Consider the following 17,207-nt stretch of genomic DNA (forward strand, 5'->3'; position numbering starts at 1 on the left):
AACCATTATCTTTAGGTGTGTTTTGCTGATGATGACTATATTTGCAAAATCAAATGCAAAAATGGTAGGGGCTTCATATTCGACATAAATGTAGCTTGAATAAACAACGATGCTGTTTCATACCTCTTTTATGAATGGAGATAAATATTCTTTATTTAGGGTGGCAGAAGTTAGGGTGGCAGAAGATGATTACCGAGTAGTTTTGAGGCTTCCGGGAGTCAGATGTGACGTCATAATATTATACCAGTGCAAAGGTGTAAATGGTAGGGTAGGGTGGCAGCCGCAGACAAAACAGACGAACAGTGATGCGCACATGGTATATGCGATGTCGTTCTTATAATCAAATTAACATGGCATTACTAATTAGTAAATTATTGTGAATAAAAAATACTTTTAATCTCCGTGGAGGAGGGTACTCGCGACAGTTATGAAAATCGGCAGTATGTGTGCCTCTGACCATGGATACGCTGGTGCAATGGCATTATTATCCCTATATAATGTTCTTGGTTGGTATTGATTAGGCTAGTAATGTCTTCTCCATAGGCAAACCTGTCTGTATTTGCCGCTAGCGCAAATATTTACTCTAGTTATTTTCTGCATCGATCAAAAGCGACCCCTATTAATCCGTTGCAGCAATGCAATACTGAGACTGTGTCTACTGTATGGATCTGACGCGTCCTCTATATTGCAGTACTGCAACTTACCTAAGTGAGTGAGTGAGTGATTGAGTGAGTGATTGAGTGAGTGAGTACTGCAACCAAAAGAGCGCAAGCGACCTAGTCTCCAACCAGACCCAATGGATTGCAAAGACCGTATCCAACTGGAAGAAGGAGCTTGTAATGCAATCCAAGTTGGGTTGCAAAACGTACTTCCTCTGCCAGTTTGATACGGTCTTTATGCAACCTATAGATCTGCTTGGAGATTACAAACGACTGACGATTTGTAGCAGTTGAACGCCGCAACGACATCCAAAACTGTTTCCTTTATACGCTGTGAATGTTAGACATCCAGGTAAACAATATATAAAGAAAATTCAAACTCTACAACTGGATAGAATTCGGAGATTTATTTCATTTAGTTACGTTAAAGAAGAGTGGATGGATGTCATTAAAACGTCCGGAAATAAATCTTCGAATTTTATCCAGTTGTAGAGTTTGAATTCTCTTTATATATGTTTCCTTTGTAGTGTATTGCTGTAAAAAACAGATCTGAGGTTGTGTAAGAAAGCCGTTAGAGTTTATGCTGGTAGACACAACAAGTTAGCCTGAGTGTCATCCTGTTTCAGTTCCAGGCTCTACCTTCGAAGGTACAGCCTGGAACTGAAACAGGATGACACTCAGGCTAACAACAAGTAAATCTGGAAGACAGACGTTAGGGGGCCTTCCCTCATAGGACGCCATGGCCATGTTGGCGTCTCAGAAAACAGTTTTTATCCCACAGTGCGTTTGCTGCCTTCACCGTGGGTAGCGGTAATACCATCGACCCACAAAACCACAAAATGCGGCTAAATAGTTAATCTGTTGTTTCAAACAATACTTTGCTGTAGTGGGTCAGCATAAATTTAGATCCTTTCCTATCTCAAGCTATCTTGTACTTCGTTCACATCGATATCGGAACCAAGCTTTTCACACACACACACACACACACACACACACGCACGCACGCACGCACGCACGCACGCACGCACGCACGCACGCGCGCTTATCCTATATATTACTTAAGTACAATACTGAATCTCCCTACAAGTATGCTAAATAAAGTACAAACACAATAGACTTTCCCTTCAAAATATTCATTACACGACTTAACATCAGCACCAAGGGCAGGGCCAGACTGAATGCATGGCAAAGTACAAAAGTTGCAATATCTTGGCGAAATTCCTTCGGACAAGAAAGATATCGGGTACACATGTTTGAGACATATTGCTGACTTGTAAAAATTAAAAGAAAAAAAGCTCAAGTTCGTTCAAGGTCGCAGAACACACTTTTATCTATGATATGACGCGGATGCATAAAGCAGTGCGGCTAGATTCTTGAAGGCCTGGTAGAAAGTCGCATGCATAAGGCAGCCAAGTGTTAAGTATGCCGAGTGATACAGTAGCGCGTCGACTTTGAGTCTGTATGATCTAGATTGTTAAGGCTTTCCTAGGCGTGTATAAATGCGCTTCATGACGTAACTGTCTTTTTGGGTGAGCCGGCTGCAGTATATTTCCCTCCGCAGAGGGGCATCTCAAAGTGGGCGTCAAAACGCGATACGCTGACAGAATTTTTTTGTTGTTTTTGAATATTTTTTGTAGGTTGTACCCTATACTGGAACATATTTTCGTTTCCCGTATTCTTAATCGCATCCTACTATAATTTTTTAACCGCTTCGAAGTCAGTCACTTCTGCTACCTTGATTTCTACTATAGATGTCCATTGTAACTTTTTCCTTTGCCAGTTTCTATAACCATACATTGAATATTCAACGCTTTTGCAGAATACCAAGTACTTTTCAACGTAAATGAATACTATATATTGCGTTGTCTTTACTATACCAATAGAATATTACATTATAACATTATACAAATTCCTTTATGCAGGCAGCACATATATATCATTAAGGACATCTTATATTTGCATACCCCTCTTCACCCGAATACCGAAAAACTTTCAAACGTTCCTACCAAGGAGGTTACAGAGTTGCGGACACATCGATCTTGAGGATTTTGACAGCGTTGAATCGGAAGATTATGGCAGAGGAACGCTCGAGCACAGATGGAGAAGAAGAGAAGGTCAACTACGCTCCTGTAGTTTACCAATGTAAGTGCGGCAAGATTCTAGCGGACTCCCTCGCTCTCATCGACCCGCTGGTGGGACCGGATGACTCCGAGGAGACGGACTACGTTTCATTCAAAGGTTTGTTGTGTCAGTCGTTTGTTTGTGTGATTATTTGTTTGTTTGTTCACACAAGAAGTGACCCTTTTAATCAAAGATCACGGATAGATCACTTTAGTAGGGCCTGCATGCTCTTTTCCGTTTAAAAAAAGTCCCAGTTTTTGACAGCGCGCGCTTTCAAAATGGCGGGAAAAGAAACTTTTTCTTCATGCGGGAAGGGTTTTCTGCGCGTGAAAAAATTAAATTTCTTAAAATATGTCAGAAAATGTGTAGTACAAAATTCTTTGGCAGAAAAATGACCCTGTGATATAATTTTCCTTCCGTCACCTGAATTTTTTGTTTGAAAACTCTATTTTGCTGGGTCCCTTGGGAATAATTGAAATTTTTAGGTTTGAACATTCTATTTTAACGTTATAAGCTTAATGCAATCACTTGAACATTGAAAGAACAAGGTTTTGAACTGTAGAAGATGTTAGTGAAATGTTTTCCTTGCTGCCATTTTCGGTGTCAAACTGCCTCGAGTAGTTTAGCTGTATGTGCAAAATCAAGCTGAAGTTTGCATCTGAAACGCACAAGGCGAATAGTACAGTCTCCTGGCAAGTTCACAAACACAGGCCTCGAAATTAACATTGTCTCGATGTCCCGAGGGCAGTAGAATTTGAGTTTGGGACAATTCAATTTACGTTTTGAATTTTTCACGAACTCTCGCTAGATCTCGCAATAACAAGAAGAACTTTTTTGCGCGACAATTGTAACGGGTACAATGATCTACAATGTATGGCAATTTGTAGATACATAACAATCAACTATTTCAAATATTTAACAATTTCATGCGAGAATGACACAACGCCCTCTAATGACATTTGCAAAACTGTAGTTTCACAAATGTCGATGTAAATGCCGATAACAAAATAGATTAAATCCAGCATCATACTTTATTTTTTCTTTGGGCAAAATTAAGTACTTCTTTGTTATTTTTGACATATTAGAAATTTTACTCAAGTAGAAAAAGGTTCTTATCTTTTAAAAACTTGTATGTTGTAATTCTTCACTGTTTCAAAACTTTCAGAGCTTTCTACTGACAGTATATAATTGTGCATGTATCATACTGTATTTTTCAAATTTCATGCAAAATGTCTGTATATAACTGAAAAAAAATATTTTAACACACATATGCCATGGCTTGGGTTCAGGTCCAGACTTGAGTTTAGGTCCAGACTTGAGTTTAAGTCCGAACCTGAACATGAACCTCTGGAACCGAATCCGGACCCCCTACTAAGTTCTTTGGCCCTGGTTGGGACACTTTCAGGACAGTTGAAATCCACTTTTGGGACAATGTTGGAACAGTAGGGGAAAGAAGTTAATTTCTGAAACCCAATTCACTTTATAGGCTAAAAGGTCTGGACCAATTAGACTGGTCAGTAAGTGGCGCTTTAAGTTAACCGCACTGTTTCACATCCTCACTTGTTATCATCATCAACATGTTCTGTATTAGGAAGGTGGACTCCCAATTTTAAGTTTATGTATATTTTTTTTACAGCCGTGACAGAGTCAGTCATGGTGGGGAAAGATGGAGATTCCAAGGAGAAGATTGACAAGGAGTATGGATGGTATGTCTTCTTCTCTTCAAAACTGCTTAGTCACTTTCTACAAGGAATGGACTTATCATCACCTTTAGTGTAGTTGTGGCGACTGCAGAGTGGCGTTTTTGGTTGTTATTACATATGCAAGCCAAAACACCCTTCTATAATCGCCACGGCAAATAATAATATGTTACCTTAAGTGCAACTTGTAGCAAGTTTGCAAAAATATTACGTCGAGCACTGAATGGTGAGTGCCTTCCCGAATTCATCATATCATTCATTATCTGAGGCACCTTGGGGTCCTCCTGAATTTAGCGTAAAGCATAATTTGTCGGGACCTGTGGTCTCATTCATGCACCATACAGTGCATGGCAGTTGTTTTTGTAATGTAGTACAATTCAAACATGACAAATATCTATTGTTATGTGTAATTGTGTATACAGTCAAATCTGCCCATGACGACCACCCAGGGGACCAAGGAAAAGTGGTCGCGTTGGACAGGTGGTCGCCTTGAAGAGGATCGATTCACGACATGTTTCCAAGTTGAGGTGTTGATCAATACAGCATTACATAGATGGATGGAACATGAAGTGAATTTAGACAGCATAACTACCACCAGGTTCAATTCCCATTGACAGAAAGATCCTACAAAATGATATTCTTCGTTATCGTTTTAATTTTGGTGTACCTTTAACGTTACATCGTGTACAAATTTTCGTCATACTTATGACTTCAAAGCGACCAAATAGCGCCCTCCCGCATTCACACGGTACGTCAAATAGTACATGCACACACACATACACACACACACACACACACACACACACACACACACACACACACACATAACAGTAAGGTCTAGGAAAAAGCCCTAGCAGAACCCTACCCACCCCAGCCTTTTTGGGGCTCCGACGGCTGGATAAAAAGGGCAAAACCTTTTCGATCTGACAACAGCATGATGAACGGAGCGCTGTGATATCACTGAGCCTAGCCTTGTGACGACCGCAGCGACAGAGAAGAGTGCAGCAAAACGTTCAGCGTCGGCAATCACAAGCAAGCAGTGCCCAATGAAGCTTTGTGAGATTCGTGGAAGTATAATGCGAATCTTAATTTTCATCAGAGCATTCTGAATGTTCAAATTTAAAAAAAAAACATTGTGCTTTAGAAACGCCGGTGTTAACGTTACCAAGATGGCGCCGGTCCCCAACAACACGTCTTGACGATATGTTTTGCCCGCTGCGAAGCCATTTTCAGCGGTATCTAGAGAGACACGGACACATTTTTATAGAAATGCAAGGAATGGATAGTGATTTCTGTGAAATCTGACTTTTTAACGCCATGTACCACGTATTCGTTTTGACAATTTTATGTTGAAACCGAACCAGAAGCTGGTGGTGATGGGTACATGCAACGCCGAAAAGCATTTTGCTCTATCAAGGAGGTTATGGTTTTATTAACTTTAATTTAGAAAATCTTTGTAAAAACATTTTATGGATGAATCGATGCCATTCCATAGTCATAAGCAGCAAAACCCGATGTCGCCACATGCTTGAAAATGAGGCGGTCGCCATCGGTAGGGATCGGGCTCTGTGCGGTCCCAATTTATGGCGGTCGCGGTCGCGTTGGACAGGTGGTCGCCTTGGGCAGGCCACTTAATGTTTGTGCCTATGGGGAAAATTTACGGGACTGGAAAAAGCGGTCGCCATGGCCAGGTGGTCGCCTTGAAAAGGTGGTCGCCTAAGCAGCTTTGACTGTACCTTAAACATAAACACCAAGTTTGTACATGTTGTTCTTATATTGCAGTTCATACCGCCCCCTGTACTGCTCGGGATGTGAGTCGATGATAGGGAAGATGTACACATCTACACGTGAGGAGTTTGACGACATGAGGAATGCGTACACCTTCAAGATGGAGAAACTCACCAAGTAAGTACACTCCTCTGGTTTTGCTGTTATCCCATTGTTTGCATTTCAGGACTTAAAAGGTGGCCAGAAAACCGTAAAGGGGTCATTTACACCTGAGTGAAGTGAGGAAAGTCGTGTTAAGTGCCTTTCCCAAGGGCATAACGTTGGGGCGCAAGTTTGGACAGTCTCGATCCCGGGTCCCATTGTTTGATAGCCGTGTGCTCTACCACTTTAATGCGCCACACTATGCCATTTTTAAACTTTGAAACTTTGGTTGGATAAAAAAGAAATCAACAAGGCCACAGCAAATAAATCATATGAATGACATCCTCTACAGACTAAAGCGAGAGGTTAAAAAAATGATTGGGAAAAAGATAAGATCGCAAACACGTAACAGACACCATATTAAATGTTATAACAAGACTTGAACCGTAAGATTTTATATTTAGTCTTTTATTTGATTCCTGTATTCAAGAAGTGCTACACATGTAACACTCATGGCTTGTAACTTCACTAGTAAAACTTCCGAGATTTGATGCCAAAAACTTCCTCAAATCGAACTTGTACCTTACCATACTGTACAATGTGACATATTGTGACTGTATCCCACAATGCCACAGCTACAGCCTTGAGTCTGGCAACTCCGCCTCCCAGAGCAACCTTGGAGTGATGACTGTGAAGGACGGACTTGCTAAAGTAAGAGGTCATCTATCTCTGTCTTGTTTTTTTTTAGAAATTTATCATAATGACACTTAGGTCTGTATAGAGGCAAGTACGGATTCTTTTTTTTTAGAATTCAGCCGAAGTGATCTAACAAATACCATGCTGCGGACCTAGCTCAAGGTTTAGTGTCGGTCTGTGGTCATTCAGATGTCAGATCAAAAAATTTGATGTCCCTTGCCAGCGGTCGAACCTAAAAAAATTAGGCTACGTAACCAGAAACACAACTACATTGTACATTTCTTTTCTTAGGCTTATTCAATGCTTGTCAGTATTAACACTTATTACCGGTAGTCTAAAGTGGATACTATTAGATTTTTACTCATAACACTCCCCCTTCTTGGTGCAGTTTAGAGATGCTGATTTGTTGTTGTTGTTGTTGTTGTTGTTGTTACCTGCAGGTAGAACAGCTAGTGGTGACGCTGTCCCAGAGGATGTCCGTCCTTGAGCAGAGGATGAAGGATAAAGAAGAGCCAAGACATAATACCATGAAGAAAACTATCATGGTAATTTTGAATATATATATTTTGTATTCACCTTACTTGAATAGATTATAACTTTTTTTGCTTATACCATTTGTAATTCATAGAAGCCATATATACAAAAAAATATGACTCTATCTTAAAATCGTAAATCACAATCATGTTAAAGGTATCAAGAAGATCCATAGAATTGCCAACACAGACAAAATAACTTACCAAACAAAACACATACATGTAACGTAACAGGCCACAGCAATTAGTTTTCATGGATGACATCCTATGCAGACTCCAAATTTAGTGTGCATGGGCGGGAAAAAAACAAGGCAGGCAAAAAAAGGCATCCACATTTTCAAACTTGAATACCATAAAGCATGTAAGAGGAATTTTAAGCAATAAAATGGTAATACAACAAGTCTTTTATCCCTGTATTCAATAAAACATTAACTAACATTGATGTCAACATTGAAATAATTAGATTATGGATTTAGATCCGGGTCTGTACATCAAGACGACAGAGACAAGGTTTCCGTACACTGGGCATGGGAGTCTCCAGAACAACGTGTAATCTAATGTGCTGTTCTTGAATGAAGTGAACTACAAACAAATTCAATAACAGGGTCAGATGAAGTAACTAATGTCAAGCGGTTTTGAGTAGACCAACTGTCTGTATGTTGAAGGCAGGATGAAAAGACGGGTGAATTCCAAGGCACAGCAATTCAGTCAGAAAGTCAGGACAGCAATAGCGAAGAGCTAGATATAACTTCAGCTGAGGAAAAGTGAGCAGAGCCAGCAACATGTAGTCACTGTCAGTTTGCCTCATGACTCATGATCACTCATGATGCTGATTTGTTGTTGCTATCTTCAGGTAAGGCAGACAGTGGTGAAGTCCAAGAGGGTATCTGTCATGGAGCAGGTGGTGGAGGATGGAGCTCAGTGCGGAATCAAGAAGGCAAGACTTGAAGAATCGGATGACATCTCCCCTGTCGCGTCTCCCAAGCGCGGAATCAAGAAGGCAAGAGTCGATGTACCAGATGACCCTATTGTGTCTCCCAAGCATGGAAGGAAAGAGGCATTAGTCGGAGACTCTGATGATGAGAGCTGGTATAAAAGCAACGGCAACAAACCTGTACACTTGTTCTAAAAGCATAATATTGCAGTGTTATGATGCCATCATCTAAGAAGATGTAGTAGGATGTTCTGTTGTATCTGTTCAGTTGTAAAAAAGAGATGTAATATTTCTTCGCATATTATATTATTCAGAAGTTTGGTTATAGTTGTGATATGACTATTTTACTATACAAAGTACTTTAAGACCAAAGGAGAAAGCAATGCTATATACTACAGTAGCAGAACGTTTTTGGTCTATGCCTATGGGTTCAGCTTTACAGAGTAGCAAAAGATCATGTAATATCACCATTAAGATTAGAAAGGACAGATACTTGAACTGCTTGGTTAAATGGCCTTATTAAGACCAGTGAAAAAAAATTGAGATCCACCAAATTGTATTACAAAAATATCACCATGGTAAAAAAAAATTGAAAGTTTTCTTTATTTCAAATTTACGCAAGGAAGTAGTGAGTGAGGCAAAAAAGAGATGTATTTCTTCGCTTATTATATCATTCGAAAGTTTGGTCATAGTTATGTTTAATACGACTATTTTGCTATACAAAGTACCATAAGACCAAAGGAGAAAGCAATATTATGTACTAGAGTAGCAAAAGATCATGTGATATCACCATTTACATTAGAAAGGACAGATACTTGAAATGCGTTAAATGTCCTTTTTTGATACCAGTGGGAAAAAAATTGAGATCCACCAAATTGTATTACATGTACAAATATATCATGGTAAAAATTGAAAGTTCTTTATTTCAAATGAAAAGTTTTACATGCACCTTGCTTTACATATTGATTGTATATTGTGGAAAAAAGTATGTACATGTATGTAACCAGATTTAATATCATAATAATATAATAGGTGGTATGATGTAAGTCAAATTTTAGTTCTATTAAAAGTTTCCCGAAAAGCTTTCTTTTTCTGTTTCTTCTTTGTTTGTGAAAATCCTACAAAATCAAAAATATTGAAAATAAGAACACTGTTTTATAGGCCTTGAGTATGTGAGTGCCAATAATATCAGGAGGACTATGGTAATTTTGAAATACACATTTTGTATTCATTTTGAGATTGGTGGCTTAATTTCAGCTATACAAAGTATAAATCAATAATCAATGGCAAAGTCAACTGTCAACAATAACTAGAGACCTTTTAACCCTTGATCATGACCAGCATGGTACCTCATTTGCAGGATGTTACTGTAAATGCAGAAATATTTGTGGTGGTTTTATGTTCATGGTTTTTGCAAACCTAAAACCGCACTGTGAAAAGCCGTTCCATTGTGTGACTGTAGTGCTACTACTGTAATGCATTTATGTTCACGTGGTTTTTATTTCGCGCTAAGGTGAAAATGGGGTGTTCACGGTGGTTTTAAGTTTGCGGCAGCGCTATAGTCACAAAAAGCATTACTGCTACAGTATTGGACAAAAATGTTCGTGGTGGTTTTAAGTTCCCGGTGAAACGGTCGCCGCAAAAACTGCGAACATAAAACCAGCATCAGAATTTCATCCGCTGCATGTATTTTCTCACATTTCTCACACATCAATTGAAAACCGTGACTTGCAGTTAAACTTTGCACAATAATGACATAAAGTCCTAATTGTCCCTCCGCGTTCTGTAAAAGTTAGGGAGCTAGGCAACAATTAAAAAACGCGCTGTTTTGCTCTCACCTCTTGAGATTTTTTACTTAAGAAACACTTGGAGGCTCAGACCTGTTCTAGCCACGGCGATCTGGTGCTGAACACCATCCGCACACATACATACCCGTCCTTGGAGCTGAACATCTTTCCTTGTTGCTGGAAACCTTTCCTTGGTGATGCACACCCGTCCTTGGTGCTGAACACCTTTCAGACATATACAAACCTGTTCCTAGTGCTGAACACCACTACAAACACACACTGGCTCATAGAATGCGTGTACTGGTCTCCGTACTATCCAATGTCCTTTCCATGTCATATTGTCTTTGTATCCGCTATTTGTTTCACATTATTAAAGTGATCTTTATCATTTTTATTTGTATGGCCTTTCATCTGTAGAATGTTAGCAAGAAAAATCGAAACAGAAAAAATCCTCCATGTTTGTTCGATTAAGACAAATAGCATTGACATCATCGGTATAGCACTAATATCGCACTAATCAAATAGTATTAACTATTATTGGTAAAGGCAACCTGATATTATCTGAGTGATATTTCAATCAATGTGGAACTTGCAAACTCATTAAACATCTTTGTAAATTCCACATGAGTTTTTCTATCGCCCGCATCACAGATTTCAGGCAATTTGATAGATAAGTCACAAATGTATCAGCACCAGAAAGAATGTTGTTTTTCCAGTTACCCGATCCCCTAGCCTCGTCAATGTGGATTCGTAGCTTTTCACACAGTTTTTCGTAGTTCTCCGTTCTGGATGGATAGTTGGGATAAGCCAAGCAAAAAGCACACGTATATCAATGCACTGAACAAATGGATACAATGTTTGGTATGCATTCTCATACCAACTGTTCAAAACCTCAGATGTTATCCACAGACATGCAAACATGTCCTTGGGGCTAAACACCATCAACACACATACAAACCTGTACTTGTGCTGAATACCACACATGTACATACAGACCTGTCCTTGGTGCTGAACACTATCCACACACATACAAACCTGTCCTTGGGGCTAAACACCATCAACACGCATACAAACCTGTACTTGTGCTGAATACCACACATGTACATACAGACCTGTCCTTGGTGCTGAACACTATCCACACACATACAAACCTGTCCTTGGGGCTAAACACCATCAACACACATACAAACCTGTACTTGTGCTGAATACCACATATGTACATACATACAGCCCTGTCCTTGGTGCTGAACACTATCCACACACATACAAACCTGTCCTTGGAGCTAAACACTACCCACACGCTGACAAATAGCATTTCTCTCGTCATCCTTCCAGTCCTCGGTACTGATGTCAAGTCAAATACCTGCTACAAAATCCACCCTTACTTTGCTAAACCATGTCCAATTGTCCATGTAAGTCATCGGCTAATAGAGGCGACATAGTAAAGACGGCACTGTCAGCCTCCGTATCTAATGCCTTTCCCTTTGTCATACTGTCCTTGTATGTGTTCCTGTTTCAAGCTGTTTAAGTGATCTTGATCACTTTCTCTTGTAAGGCTTTGTATATATGTGCAGTATGTTATAAATGTGGTTGGTTGCATTTTTTGCTTCTGATTGGTTGCCAAAAATTTGCCACGTCTTTAATACGTGTATTGAAAAAAAGTCTTGACGGGATCATCCCGTCAAACATCTTGATAACCTAGGTCTGCCGAGATTATAAATTTAGTTTGCGCTTATGAATCAGTTTGACAATGTCATTTCTTAACTAATAACATGTAACCTGTCTGAGTACATGTACGTTACAAACACGTCTGATCATCGTGACAGCTCTAAGGTCAACTGCTCCCGGTAGCAAAGTGTACACCTGACAGGCTAGGTGTGAATCCAGTGGGTTTAAGAATTTCTGTTACTCGAGAGGGGAGAATGGCACATTGATGTAGGTTACCCGTTAGTCAAAAGTCCGACTCAAAACTCTAACGAGATTTCGTTCCGCGGTTGATAGCCTCCGGCATCTATGTGTGATCTGCATGTCAAGATCCCTCCTATCACGGTATGCCATAGCCTTAAATAGCAAAGAGGGGAACCTATTCTCCAAGCAAAGGTTTCAGTGGGGCTAGTAGTAATGCTTGGAGAATAAGGGGAATCATTCATGGCAAGCACCATTTTGGAGGGGGGACTGTGTACAAACGGTTAAAAAAACACATTTCATAAGAAAATTTTGCGCTCGTATCCTAAGGTAGGTTTGAGGGCATGCACCCCGAGAAAATGTTGACATCTTTACCCTCTGAAACTCAACTTCCTGCATTTTTAGGGGCAAATTTGGCTGATAGTCTAGGATATGTTTTATGGCATCTCTGTGATTGAAAAAGACACAATGGTTTCAGCTTTAATAATAAGTCATAATATTTAGGTTCGACGCCCTCAGAGCATTTTTTCGCCAGAAGCGCGACAATTCTAAGTGGGTCTGGGGAAAAATTGAAATATATACTCTTTGAAATGCTATTCCCTGCATTTTGAGGGGCAACTTTGCTGTGGGACTTTGCTAGAAATCAGCCTGCTGTTTAGTAAGTAATTCATGGATTACGTTTTACGTTACATAAACTACGTTTTACATAGAATGAAAGCGACCAATTAACACTTTAATACAGCGGCTGGAAAATATAGCGGTTTGGGGAAAATGGAGTAGGTCACGGCACTTAATTTTAACAGTTTGAACAAACATTATTGTCTCAAATACTAGTAATCAAATATTAGCGATGATGAAATTTTAGCGGTTGACAAGTGACCGTTAAATCAGCTAAAATCAAGTTACAGCTAAGATCAGTTAACAAATCAAGAATTACAGTATGCGTTACGGCCAATCTACATATTACGAATTACGTTGATTTGGGGCGGATTACGAAGTCTAAAAAGGCCTGACTACGCCTTACGAAAAAGGGCATGCAGGTCCTCCTCTGGGGCTAGTAGTGGTGAACATTTTCTGCTTGGAGAGTAAGGGGAATCCCCCGTCCTGAAATCCCCGCTAAAAATGTTTCGTCATTCATGGCAGACACCATTTTGTAGGGCTCCCTTGGAAATCAGTGACTAATGTTAACTGAAGGGACTACCCTAAAGATTAATGAATAAATAAATGAATGGCAGACACCATTTTGAAGGGGGACTGTGTACAATCAATCTATAAAAAAACACATTTCATTACTCCTACTATGAAACTAATCCTTTACAAAGCACGTTTTTATTTTGTTGTAATGTTTTATAAAACTGTTTTAGATCTGTTGGGTCTAATTGTTCGCTGATTGGTTTTAAGCTAAGCATAATACACCCCTCTATATTCATAGTCAAGTAAGTCTATATCAATTTCTGGTGCATTATGGGTACGAAACTTTTAGCCCGACACAAAAGGTCTATTTTTACTTCCGCATTTGTCGTTGGAAACCTCCGCTGTCGACACTAACGTTGGAAAAAAAGGAAATTCTCAAATCGTAAATATTCGTGTTTAATGAGAAAGCTGTCCGAACGTTCGGAGTTTCGATCGTTGACGCAGGTGAGTTATTTTATCTGCACTCCACCTAGTTTTTGTGCTCGCCAGTTAGCTTTGATAGCGACTGTTGTAGGGCTTTATAATACTTTTACTTGCTGTGCTACATACAAGACACTAGACAGCAAGTAAAAGTAAGTCCTGCAACAGCTATTTCGACAGGTTATATAATGTCTGGAGTTTTTCCATTCGTTTCCTAGCGCACGAATGTTCTAATATATGCCTAATGTCAATATTTGTTTGCCGGGAACTTAGGCCCTGTCGCCGTGTTAATCATTGAACGTATGGATAGAAGTTGAAGTAGGTTACCCTCTGATCTTGAATACGGGCAACATGTATTTTGGCAGTCTTACTCTTATATTGAAGTTCAAGTTTTGACCATTGTGGTCTTTTGGCTGTACCTTTAAAACCTCAGAGTTCCCAACATCCAGTTTAGCAGTTCCCAACATCCAGCAAACTTAGTAACTTACTTAGTACAGCTCTCTCTGCCGGGTTGGCGGAAAGAGCTGTCCAGTCTGGACAGCGGATAAAGCTGTCCATTCTGGTTTAGAGGGCGGAAAAAGTGGTCTGGCCTTTTCTGTGTGTGGTTACGCCCCGTGGCGGGAAGTGATATAACTGCGAAAAGTATGGTGTGTTCCTGTATTTCCCATCATGAAGCGCATGGATTGGCCTTACAGGGGTCTGCATTCAAATGTCCTTGTTAAGGCTAGATTCAGGGAGATTGGCTTTACGCTTTACTTCATGTTGGGATACTTGGGAAAACACAATGCTGCTTGTAATTCTATCACTTCTATCATATATGCAAATGAGGCCCTGGTTTGTATACTTAATGTTTGATGATGTTCATCTTCAACTAACTACCGAATACCGCAGGTATCAAATTACCTTCATTTACAACTTTGGAATCACAAATTAAGCAAATTATGTCCTTATTTACATAATCAATAATATATCAAGCGGTTTTTCTCTCTGTGTCATGGTTCTCAGTTCATATGTCTTGACGTCACATTATGAAAAGCAGTGCCCACATGTTGACCCAAAAATCCCAGCCCCAGTCACACTGTCATGGTGTCCTCGTATGTAGTTCGTCATCGCAAAATGCCGTAGCACATTGAAAGAGAATATCAACTTTTCCTCATTAATCATGTAAATAAGTCCATGATTTGCATAGAATGCATCTCATTATGTTAATCATAATCAAAAGTCCCTACCTGCCCAAAACAAGGAAAATCCACCAAACCCTACTTGAGTTATCCTCCTCCAAATGCCCACTGCAGTTCCAAACAAGCTGCCAAGGGGGCCAAACTTACACGACTTCCTTTCTGCCAGAAGAGCTATCGACCACACGACCACAGCACATCCAGAACGTGAACTTAAAAACTTTGATGTCCCGCTTCAATACTGTAGGTAGCCGCTAGGAGGCTCCTTATCAATCTTGACCTTCATTTTCCCGACCCCCACCAACCCACATTTCTCATAATCAGTGCTGTGAAATGACATAAAATACCAACACGGCTGAAAACGTAAGAATCAATGTGTTTTTGGTTTCCGGCCCGAGCCTTATTTCCGGATAACCGTCCGCGTTGAAAGTAAACCGCCCTTTAGCCCCTGTCACACTTGTGCGTATAAGCCATTCCGCGTGAGTTCCGTGTTGCATTTTGACAACACGCAGTTGTACGCTCAAAATATCAATTTTTTTCCAGTTATGCGCGGCGCACATATAGCGTGTGAATAACGACTTCAGCGCATCCAATGCGTTTGAGACACGTGTAAGTTGCATATGAAGTGCGCAATACTCTTATCTTTGCAGCGAATAGCTGCGCATCAGGTGCGTGTGCTGAGCGCATTCCGAATGCCCACAACGACTACAACAACATGGGGCGCCGGCCGAAACGTGGCTCTTCCACCCACGCTAGCCATGGCCGTGGCCGTGGCTCGTCTAATTCTGGACCACCCGTTGAGGCGTCTAACACCCCTGATGCTGTAGGTGACCGTGATGGTTGTGTTGGCCATGGTACTGAAGACAGTCCCCCGGCCCCAACAGGCGAAGCTGTCCAGTCTCACTCCCCTGGTCACGAACCTGCAAACGCGGGTGGTGAGAAGGAGCAGACCTCAGGGTCACCATCACCTCAGGCCTCGTCTGCTACCCCCCAAAAGCCACGAGCAAAGAAAACCAGCTACTCCCTAGATGCTGAGGTAGAAAAGGCTTTGGTGGAATGGATCGAGAACGATATCCTCTGGAACAGTAAGCTGATCCGCTACAAACGTACAGATTTAAAAGAAGCTCTATGGAACGAAAGGCGAAAGACCTAGAAAAGACAGCCACCTACTTGAAAGGCTGGTGGAGGTCCACTAAGGACATATTCACAAGGCTACACAAGAGGAAGAGCGGAGATGGGCCCAAGGACCTCACTGAGAGGGAAGAATGGATTTTTGCCACTTGTACTTTCTTGCGGCCACTAGTCCGGCATGTGTCGCAACCAATGAGAAGTGTAAGTATGGAAGGCCCTTGTGTCTTCGTTTCGTAGCTCCACAATTAATTGGCGATAGATCCCAAACTGTTGTCTTCTCTCTATCCACGGTCGGACCCAGGCGGTCCTTTGGTGTGCTCTTCTCCTTCTTCTCTTTCTTTGACGAAGGAGATGGAGTTGTTGGATGACAGCAAGCATGGGGTGTCGCCGGTTATGGCCTGGATCTGCCATGTTCGGAAGGTCTATCCACCCTGGAGTCATAGGTGCCCTCGTATCTATACCAAATCTGGAATATGCCCCGGATGTTCGTCGAGCACGCTATGTGAACGATATCCGTTAGCTGTCTGTGCGTTTGCCAGACGCTACTGGTACGTGCAATGCGCTGGCCGATCGCAGGACGAACGACACTAATTCGTGACGTATATTCTTATTCGCTATACGGTCGATCATCATGCGTTGTATCTGCGCTGCAAGTGCGCGATGTGGTCGCTGCGCAGAGATCGTGCCGCAAGAGAAGCGTATTACGGCGATTGGAACGCAAACACAAAGCGCGCCTGTACCTTACTCGACCGATGTCGGACGTGTGAACTGCGTTCTTACAACGTCTGAGCTGCGTCCCAGTGTTCGCACGAAAGTTTTCGGTAGTTTCAAAACTATCAGGCGTGCTGGGCCGTGCCTTGTGTGTGCCTGCGTGCCTAAAACTATCACAAAACGATTGAGAAACGCATTAGGTGCGTGTTGGGCGCACGCCGGCGTATGACAAAAATGTTAACACGCAACTCACACGCTCATGTTATACGCACAAGTGTGACAGGGCCTTTTGGCCCAAGATTGACCTTTGTTGCGTTCTGTTGGCCGAAGGTAATGAGAATGAAGCATCTGTCATTTAGCACAATTGAA

This window comes from Branchiostoma lanceolatum, chromosome 2 (assembly GCF_035083965.1).
Source record: "Branchiostoma lanceolatum isolate klBraLanc5 chromosome 2, klBraLanc5.hap2, whole genome shotgun sequence".
Lineage (NCBI taxonomy): Eukaryota > Metazoa > Chordata > Leptocardii > Amphioxiformes > Branchiostomatidae > Branchiostoma > Branchiostoma lanceolatum.